This window comes from Leopardus geoffroyi, chromosome A1 (genome assembly GCF_018350155.1).
Source record: "Leopardus geoffroyi isolate Oge1 chromosome A1, O.geoffroyi_Oge1_pat1.0, whole genome shotgun sequence".
In the NCBI taxonomy this organism is placed as follows: Eukaryota; Metazoa; Chordata; class Mammalia; order Carnivora; family Felidae; genus Leopardus; species Leopardus geoffroyi.
Window position 1 is genome coordinate 203,372,990 of NC_059326.1, and position 11,005 is coordinate 203,383,994.

Sequence of the window (11,005 nt, forward strand, 5' to 3'; positions counted from 1 at the left end):
CACTGCTATTATTCAACCACTTTCAAAATACCCCAAAAGACTATATAATATAGAAGTTTATAGTAATTTGGGAAAGTGATTATGAACTAAAAATGTGAAAACATTTATGACCTCAAAAACATAAAGTATTAACAAAAATGCGTGCATAGAAGGCAATAGATCAAAATGCTAACAGCATGAGGTGATCTTCCCCACTTCTATTGTGTTTTTCATATTTTCCATAATGATCATGTATTTCACAGCAATAGCCAAAATAATATATTCTACAGATTAAAATGAACCTAAGAAACAAAATAGTTTGAAAATCTGATTTCTCAACAAAAATCAAAAGCTCATCTATTCTTTACCTAAAGGGATAAAATTCATTAATACATAAGATATGATCTGATATATAAAATGAATTTCTAAGTCTCACTGAGTGCTTCTACAGAGGGTTGTTGTAAATAAATATCTATCTATATGTTCCTTGGGTAGTTGGTGATAAATACCTGAACAATCTCATAAAGTTTTAAATGTATATGAACACTGAATGTGGAATGCTTTAATGTTAATGTAGTACCTGGCATTATAAAATTTGCTCACCATATGCTTTCTTTTTCCCCCGTAGCTTCTTGTGCATCTATTCAGATTATGAAGAAAGTTTCTGGATCTTATTCAGCAAGAATCCAGCTGGAGATCATTATCAAATTAATATGCAACTGATACGAACATTAAATTTGTAAATTCTTTAAAAAGAGAATTATAATGACTTTGTTTAGAGGTCTTGTTTACCAATGGTTAAAGATAAGTTGGTTTTCCACATCACTGTTTCCTGTCCAATCTTGCCAGCTGAAACTGGCCTTTCAGACAAGTGATGGTTTATTCTAAAGAAATCCTATCAATTTTAAAGAGATTTTCCATTACAATTAAACTGAACAAAGAAAGGGCACCTATGAGATAAACTGAAACTCATTCTTGACCTGCCATCGTGTCAAGTTTTTGTTTTTACTCTTAAAGAATTTACTGAAATGTATGCTAACTTAAAATATATTTACAAATATTATCCTCTCATGAGGATACTGTCTTTAAGAAACTTAGATGCTTCTCAGAAATAAATATGATGTGTGCACCTTGAAAAAAATGTGCAAAATAAATAGGGAAGGTAAAATATCACGCAATAGCTCACAGTTTGTAGACACATATTTCCACTGATTATGTACCGGCATATTATTTATCAATATCAAAAATACCAATTCAGCTGCAAATTAGATAGAACTCATTATAAAGAGTACTACAGATTGGGTATCCACTGGCATCCAGAACAAGTACAAATGGGATTCCTAAATGCCTAGTTTGATACTTCATTTCTTTCTCTAATGGTCTTCTTACTTCTACATTCAATTAACACATATCCTTATTTATCCTCTCTCCGCACTACTGCTGCCATTGTTTCTGGGCATGAGTAAATACCAACCCCTCCTTACTGGAGATGGTTAGCGTAACAAAAGTTTATGAAGACAACTTTTATTATGAATAGTTTATTCTGACTTTCCAATTCAGTAGTTCTCTCTAGTTCTGTTTATAATCTTTTGGTGGGCAGATCCTAAGATCATCCCGTGATTCACACCTCCTTCTATTCATGACTTTGTGTAATCCCCTCTCCTTGTTCCTGGACTGGCCATAGTGGCTGCCGACCAATAGTCTTGTTAGCAGATTCTCTCTGTAGGCTCGTTCGTCAAGCTGCCTTGTTGTAACCTGCTCTCTCTGGAGAGAGGTCCATATGGCAAAGAACTGAAGGATGATGCCTCCTTCCAATGGCCTTGAAAGAACTGAGGCCCCCTGTGCAACAAACTGCTTGCAACCACAATCATTTGAAGCAGATCTTTCTGTAGCTGAGCCTTCAAATGAGACCCTCCCCTGGCCAATACCTTGATTGCGGCTTCTGAGAGACTCTGAAGCCCACCCAGTTAGGCCATGCCTGGACTCCTCACGCACAGAAACTGTAAAACAATAAACGTGTGTAGTTTTAAGAAGGTAAGTCTGCAGTTAATTATGCAGATTGGATAACTAATACAATGTTTTTAGTTCTTAATTTTATTTACTTTTTTTTTTTAGTTCTGAAATATGACTCTTGCAAGTCTTCAGTAATATTTTTTACAATTTCCAGTTCTCTACTGAAATTTTAATCTTTTATCTCCTTGAACACAGTAGCCATGTGAATTTTAAAGTCTATCTCACAATCCAAATATTTGGTGCCACTTTGGATCTGTTTCTATTGTCTACTGTTTCTGCAAGTTTTCATTCCTGTTGTCTTTCTCCCCCTGTGCCCAGTTATTATATGGAAAAACTGTATTTGAAAAATTATTTGTAGAAATAATTTGAGGCCTAGGAAAATGTTCTTTCTCCAGATTTGCATCTTTCAGATTCCTAGGGACATTAGATATCACATTTCATAGCAATCTGCTTTCAAAAGTTCCAATTTTTCTGAGCTGTCTAGATGACTCAATTGTAAACTATATTCTATATGAATGGTTAGCTTCTGGCTCACTCTGACTGCTGGGATGTGGATCTTTAAGTCTCACACCAAAGAATCCTACCAGAGTCTCAAACTTAGAGGTCCTACACCCTAACTTTTGTCCTTCTGGTCTCAGAAAGTTATTAAAATGTTAATCCTCCTCTCAGCTTCCTATTCTTAACAAATCTTTCCTTCCAGAGCAAAAGCAGTCTCAATACAAGACTCATCTCTTCGGATTTCCATTTGCTTCCAGATATCAGCCTGACAATTATTCACTACCTTGTTAGCTCTCTAACGCCTCCAGAGGGTGTTACATTTAGTTGGATATTACAGCAGAAAGATCGGAATAATCTAGTCCACCATTTCTGGAAGCAGAAGCTGAAGTTCTGGTTTTGTTTGTTTTTTTTAATTTTTATTAATTTTTATTTTTTTAATGTTTATTTGTTTTTTAGAGAGATGGAGTGCAAGTAGGGGAGGGGCAAAGAGAGAGGAAGACACTGAATACAAAGTAGTCTGCAGGCTCTGAGCTGCCAGCACTGAGCCCGATGGGGGCTCCAACTCAAAGAACCCAGAGCTCATGACCTGAACCCAGTGGGATGCCTAATTGACTGAGCCACCCAGGCCCCCTGGGTTTTTTTTTGTTTTTGTTTTTTTTGTTTTTGTTTTAATGGGTTGCCTTACATCTTTCTAGCCAATCTGTGTTTGAGCTGCCATTTGGGCACCTTCTGTAGTCTGATAAGTGCTGGACTCTGTAAGAACCTCCTAACTATTCTACAACAGGGGAGGTCAATGCTAGAGACAACCCAATTTAAGCTAGAAAAGGAAACTACTCGTTGTAGTGTCCGAATATTCTTTGGTTACCAATTTTGGTTCTATGAAAATGGACAAAAATTCTCCCAACCTTGTTATAACTGTCAAACAAAACAAATCTGGATTCACTTTGCCATTCATTTAGCAGAACAGAAAGGGAACAGAAGTTTATATATTTTGCCAAGTAACTGTATATAGCATCCTCCAACTCAAAGGTCAGGTTTTGTTTCATTATCTCAAGTGAAATTGAATTCCTCCGAATTTATCATTACTTTCATGTTTGTTGTTAAAAAACTGAAATTTTTAAAGCCCAAAATGTAATTGTAAAGGTTGAGTTTTGCCACCAATAATACAAGTTCTTATCTGCAATCTGGACTGCAGGGGTCATAAACTCAATGTTCAGGGACAAAACATCAAACAGGAAGTAATGAGGTCCTGATGATGGCGGCCAAGTGAAGGAAAGAAATAAGGAGTGGGGGGATTGTGCCACTGGAGAGAGTATGTCCCCTCTAAAGGGGCATAGAGCAGATAATTTCAAGCTCCTATCGTTGTTAACATGCAGAATGTATGTTGACCCCGAGTAGAATGTAAACCGGGAGTCACCATATCGTAACATTTTTCAAAAGAATATGAAACCTGGATGTTTAAAACCCCTCTCTTTTATTGTTGACAATTAAAACAAAAAACCCACATGGTGTAGCATAAAGATAAATAGCATAAACAAGGCTCAGCTGCTAAGCTAAATTATCCCTGATGCCATTTCAGGTTTAAATCCTACCTACCTTCTTTATCAGTACTATTAATGATTGAAAGAAAACTCTTCTTGAAAGATTTCACAAGATCTTAATAAAGTGCTTGTAACATACATATTGTTACTTTGCAAGTAAGAGCAAAGTTTTTTTTTTTTTTAATTTTTTTTAACGTTTTTTTTTTAATTTATTTTTGGGACAGAGAGAGACAGAGCATGAATGGGGGAGGGGCAGAGAGAGAGGGAGACACAGAATCGGAAGCAGGCTCCAGGCTCTGAGCCATCAGCCCAGAGCCCGACGCGGGGCTCGAACTCACGGACCGTGAGATCGTGACCCGAGCTGAAGTCGGATGCTTAACCGACTGAGCCACCCAGGCGCCCCAAAAGCAAAGTTTTATATGGACTAATGATCCAAAGAAATACTTCCCAAGCGGCTAAGTATCATGCAAGCTTTCATTTTCCTAAAATCAGGACAGTTTTTAGTTTCAAACCTGGAATTAAAATAATAATTAAAAAATACAGCTAGTTCATTTATAAAGCTATTTGGGGTACATATTGCTGCATTATGAAATATTTTTACAATATGAAAAAAGCCATAAGTCCATAGCAAAAATGAGTATCATGATCCTCATTTTGTATATACACATCACACCTAAAAGATGGTACATTTGCAAATGTCTTTATATCACACACAATTATCATAAAAGTATTCTAAGGGTATATATATTGAATCAAAATATTAAAGCATCAAGTTTATAATCATTTATACAGTTATCTAATTCAAAAATTTTCTAAACTGACTGATGTGTTGGTTTTTGCTAATTAAGTATATATATGTCACCAAGCCAGCACTAACGTAAAGCTTCGTTTATTTTATCCCGAAACTAAAAGGACAAAAAAACCCACCACCACCACCACCACCAACAACAACAACAAACTAATGAGATCGCATTTGCATTTATCAATTTGGGATTCCATACATTTAATTCATTTCTAGAGAATATTGTATTTTAAATCCAATGGCAGTACTTTTACACAGTTTTAGAAACAAATCAAATGACTATAACCATAACCTTCTTTTAAATTTTTTTTTTCAACGTTTATTTATTTTTTTTGGGACAGAGAGAGACAGAGCATGAACGGGGGAGGTGCAGAGAGAGAGGGAGACACAGAATCGGAAACAGGCTCCAGGCTCTGAGCCATCAGCCCAGAGCCTGACGCGGGGCTCGAACTCACCGACCGCGAGATCGTGACCTGGCTGAAGTCGGACGCTTAACCGACTGCGCCACCCAGGCGCCCCCGTAACCTTCTTTTAAAAATGCAGAAAACCAGGGGCACCTAGGTGGTTCAGTTGGTTGAGTGGCCAAATTCCACTCTGGTCATGATCTCACGAACCCTGAGTTGGAGCCCCACATCAGGCTTGCGGCTGTCGGTGCAGAACCCACTTTGGACCTCTGTCCCCACTCACTGCCCCTCTCCTGTTTATGCTCTCTTAAAAATAAATAAGACATTAAAAACAATTAAAAAAATTTTTTTTTAATGTTTATTTATTTTTGAGACAAAGACAGAGCATGATCGGGGGAGGGTCAGAGAGAGGGAAACACAGAATCTGCAGCAGGCTCCAGGCTCCGAGCTGTCAGCACAGAGCCCGACACGGGGCTCGAACTCACAGACTGGGAGATCATGACCTGAGCTGAAGTCGGTCGCTTAACCGACTGAGCCACCCAGGCGCCCCTAAAAAACTTTTTTTAATGCAGAAAGTCAGAATTACAACCTATACATTAAACCTCAGACTTGCATACAAACTATTATACAAGTTTCAGAAGCCAATTTGAAGTGTCAAATGCTATTTACAATTTTACAAAGTGTCATGCAGAATTCTGTAAGATGACAATGAACACAAAATGCAATCAAGATCTGGGACAGAATTCAGGTTTTGTTTTGTTTTGTTTTACACAGGAAAAGAACAAACAGAAATGTGATTGAGAAAGGAGGTTAAATTGTACTAAAAAGAATGACTTAGAGAAGCAGTATTTAAAGCAGGCTATTATGAGAATACTCAAAGTTATCTAGTCCTGTAAGCTACCTTTCTGCAGAGATAGGCTTATTTTGATAGTACCTATGGCCAAATTTTAGTCTACAATGCACTTATTACTCCAAGACAGTAGTCATGTCTATATATTTGGGATATAATTACCTATACATTCTCATTCTTTGTGGAATTACTTCTTCTTCCCTGGTTTGGGTTTTTTAAAATGCTATTGTTGGTTTTATAAAGCTTTCCATACCAAACTCTGGACAACTAAGAAGACCTTTCTATGACAAATTCAACCTGCTCCAATTAAATATTGGTCAATATCAATGTTGTGCACCTGCGGCCCCATTTTTTGTTTTTTTCTTTTCTCGATATTCACTAGAAAGTTTTTGCTCATTTGGTTTTCTCCTCATACTTTCTCCTGCCTCTATCCAAAGACATTTTTCCAATTTCTGTAATAGTAAACGAGTAAATTTCAAAAATTATTGTGCCTAACATTTTATGTGAATTAACCTTATCTCACATGTAACTTAAACATCATCTAAAATGAGCTAGAATTTGATATAAAATGCAGAATGCATAGTAATTAACTTGTCTATTAAAATGTCTCATGAAAAAAATCTAAGACCTTCATGTCTAGCATCTAAGTTTTCAGTGTCCAGGGGCCAACAACTTAAAATAAGTTAGAATACTTGTGTGATGAAATTTATGTGAATCTTGTTGAATAAACATTTTCTTAAATAACTAATATAATTTAAAAAAGCTTTTTCAAATACAATTTCACAGTGAAGTTGTTTATGAGGGAGTGGAATTTGACAGAGAATGGTTGTTCCGTGTTAGAGTCCATTTAAGAAAGATGACTAGTTTCAATTAAAATGAAATTATTTTTTTCTGATTCTAAAAATCATATGTATTTTCTGGGAATTTAGAAAATTTACAAATGAGAAAAAAAAATCACCAACAGTCTTAATTACTCACACCTGTTCAGTTACAATGGTGATGCACACAGTTCACATATGCAATATAAACTTGAACTCAAACTGTAATTTTGAAAGCGTTTATAAATATATTTAAATCCATGAGACTTGATAAGGTGGAAAGGGAAAGAGTGTGGACAAAGAAAAGATGGAGCCTAGACAGAACATGGAGGCATACCAATACGCCTCGAATTAAGATTCGAGGAACAACAGCAAAGGGGAATTTGAAAGAACGGTCAGTGAGAAAGGAGGAAAACCAAGCGTATTTCTCACTGAAGGCAATAGGATCCCATATAACGCTAGATGAAGAATGAAGGGGTGGTCAACCATGTGAGATGAGTCAGATATACTGAGTTAAATAAGGTCATAGACCTGTCCAGTGGACTTTGCTACCTGGAGGTTAATAACCGTCCATGCTGATAAGCAGTTTTAGAGGAACCCAAATCAGATTGGACCTATACACCTCATGAGAATCAACTAAAAAAAACTCTTCATTTAATGAGCCAATTAAATGGACTTTTACAAAATATATATCCATACTAGCTACTTAAAGCCATTTTTAAAAGTTATAAATCATACAATTGGAAAGAAAAAAAAATCATTCACAATTGCACAAAAATCTAGGCATAATGAAATCTTTCATACGGAAAATGTTAAATTTTGCTGAGATATAAAAAGTGCAAACAAATAAGGATATACACCAAATCTCAAATTAGAAAAACTAGCTTAAGTTCATTAATTTCTATCCATTCAACAAACTTTACTTCTATGCTTCCAGCACTTGAATTAACACATAAAGGTCAAAGCTGGCAGTCTTACCAGACTTCAGTGGGAATAGCACCTATATTTCACCATTAAACCTAAGTAGGATGTTGACTAACTTAAGGCTCTCATTAAAGTATCTTACCTAGGTTTCTTTCCTTTTTTAAACAAGGATAAGGATTTTATCAAAAGCCTTATGTTTCTCCTTTGAACTACTGATGTCCTCTATTAGCATATTTCCTAACATCATAACAACAACCCATTACTTTAAACCTACCTTTTTAGGATGGATTCTTTTAATTGTTGAATTTGATATGTTAGCATTTTATTTGGGATTTCTGCATTTACACTGATATGTGCATTTAACTTATAAATTTCTTACTGATTTTTTTAAAAATTGGGAGACTATAGAACCAGTTATAGCATTTATGTGTTTTTTTTTTTTTCCGCATCATCTTCTACATTTGTTTTTTTTTGTTGTTCTAATTTTCCTTAGGTTTTTTTTTTTTTTTAATCTCTGGCAAATGCTGATTTTATTTTAAATTGTTTTTGAGACAGACAGAGCATGAGCAGGGGACGGCCAGAGAGAAAGGGAGACACAAAATCCCAAACAGGTTCCAGACTCCTGGCTGTCAGCACAGAGCCCGACATGGGGCTCAAACCAACTAACCGTGAGATCCTGATCTGAGCCAAAGTCTGGCGCTTAATCGACTGAACCCCCAGGCGCCCCTATTTTCTTATTTGATATACACATATAGCATTATAAATTTGCCATTAAGTAAATTGGCAACCAGGTCTCAAACCTAAGACTATAAGGAACAAAAGACTTGAAGCTCTTCCAGAGTTCTGAGATCAGTGAAAATTTCTTTGAACTTCATGTTTTCTCTCTTAAAATATATATGGCTTTTTACATTCTACTCCATGTGTTTTAATATAAATATAATTTTTCTTGGGGTATTAAAGCAAAGACAGTTGACGACTGCAGAGGGAAGACGGATTATGTTTAGTTAGTGGTTGCTTCCTGCAGCATCTTCATGTATCCAGGAGTAAACGTGTTCAGAATAACTTTATCCCGCTAGCTTTATATGCACTTTACTACATTGTAGTCTAGTTACAGTTATATTTTTACATTAATATAATGCTCTCTTGGTCAAAGAAATTAGTTAAGCACAGAAAATGTACAAATATCTAGATTATATAAAAATATCTGACTAAAAAAGGAAAGGGAAGTAAGACAGCTTTCATTTTTAGATTGTGACATAGCTCTGGAAGTGTTTGATTATATATTGAATATTCTGTCCAGGCAAGTTAATAGCAACTCTATAGTTATTTAGGGATACACTTTTATTTCCCAATGATTACATGCTCCTGGTTAAAAACTGTATTAATAACTTTTAGATGTATTGTGGTGTGAATAGAGTTCATGACCTATATAATGCTGACTTTTAAATTTCCCGAGACTTTCTATAATCTAATCAATGATTTTGTATACAAGTTCTATCACATTTTTAAAAATCTGTTTTTTTCTAAGTTACCAAATTTTAAGTCAGCTTTACTAATTATTCCTTATTTTTAGTTACTACAGCTTAAGATTTACATTAACATTTCATATACTGATTACAAGTTGCAACATATAATGACCTTTTAATACTGGAATTTGTTTTTGCCTTGAATTGTTTGAAATTAATACTGCTAACCCTGCCTTATGCTTTGTCTGATATGACCTTGTGTACTCATTATATTCATTTCGATTCTCCTTCATTGATCCCTAGTATCATTTGCTCATCAATTGCAGTACATTTTCATAAACTTATTTTGTAAGTGACGTGGGTGTTCCGACATTTTTTTCAATTGTTCTGCATTATCTAGATCTAGGCTGGTCCTAGATTTCTTCTGCTGTGACTTTCCTCTGGAAGTCTGTAACATTGCTGCATTGTTTCCTAATGTTCAGAGCTATGCAGAAGTCTGCGACCTGTTAAGACTTTTTTTCTTGATAAATAATTTTTGTTTTCCCCAACTGCTTTTAGGCCACATCCAACTTGCATAAATCAAGCCACTACCTATTTCCCAAGTACGTCCTGAAGCTTTCCATCTTCACTCACAGCTCCATTCACTGACTGTCCCTCTGTTTTTGGAAAATGCCATCTATCAAGAACCAATTTAAATGCCACTTGCGCTAACACACATTTCCAGGATTCATATTAGTCAGAATTAACCTTTCCTTTATCTAAATTTATGCCACTGTTATACAACTGCACCACTGACGTCTACGGTGTATTGCTGAAGAATATATACCAGAGTGGTGATGAGTAGGTTCTGGAGTCTGAGCACCAGGTCTCAGATTTCAACCCTGCCATATTCTAGTTGTACGATCGAAGTTATTAGGCTCCCTGTGCCTTCTTAACTCATCTGCAAAATGGGAATAGTATCTAGCTCATGGAGTGTTTGTGATGATTAAACGAGCTAGCATGTAAAATATCGAGTCCACGCTCTAGAATATAATTAAGTGCTATGTGAAGTCCTGATATATACATATAGGTATGTATGTATGTATTTATGTTATGTTCTCCATTTGTCATGAGAAATATCATTACAAGAGAATGAAACAGGTGCTACTACAGAGGTAGAAGTATTCAAAGGATGGAAATGAAACATGAATTAAATATAATCAGTTTAGGGAATGCAACGGCATTTCTACTGAATCCAACATATCTTAATTACATAGAATTTTAAAGGCATTTTAGTTTGCACTAGCTCATTTAATCCTTAAACTTTGGAAGATAATTTTGTTTTGCAGAAATAAAGGATGGCAACTCAAATTGCTCAAGGTACAGAGTTAGAAAGTGAAAGCTAAGATTAAGAAAGGTGTCATTGTACTTGGAGCTTGGTAAGGTCGCTTCTCTCTACACATCTGCATTTTTCCATCAGGGATAAATGGGAATGCAATAGACAGGTTGAACAGACAGGACCCCGGGTAGAGAACAGTATTCCAAGGTTTGGAAACTGCTTAAATAAACAAATGGTGGTGTGTAATTACATGGCTTTCTGGGTAAACTGAAACTAATGTGCTGAAGATGGAACATAGCACACTGCCTTGCAAAGCAAGCTCTTGGCTGAATTGAATGCCATTGTTCAAATGTTATTCCTTTAGTTTAGCAATCATTTGCGGCAAATAATCC

At 35.7% G+C, this 11,005-nt stretch overlaps 1 long non-coding RNA gene across 1 annotated transcript; it reads right to left on the reverse strand.

Annotated features, from left to right (window-relative positions):
* Nucleotides 1-4,491: 4,491 nt before the first annotated feature.
* LOC123605611 lies at nt 4,492-5,413 on the reverse strand. Its single transcript, XR_006715828.1, has 2 exons — nt 5,359-5,413; nt 4,492-5,125 (listed from the first exon to the last, which is right to left on the reverse strand). It is a non-coding gene; the product is annotated as an uncharacterized LOC123605611 (long non-coding RNA).
* Between the last annotated feature and the right edge of the window lie 5,592 nt (nt 5,414-11,005).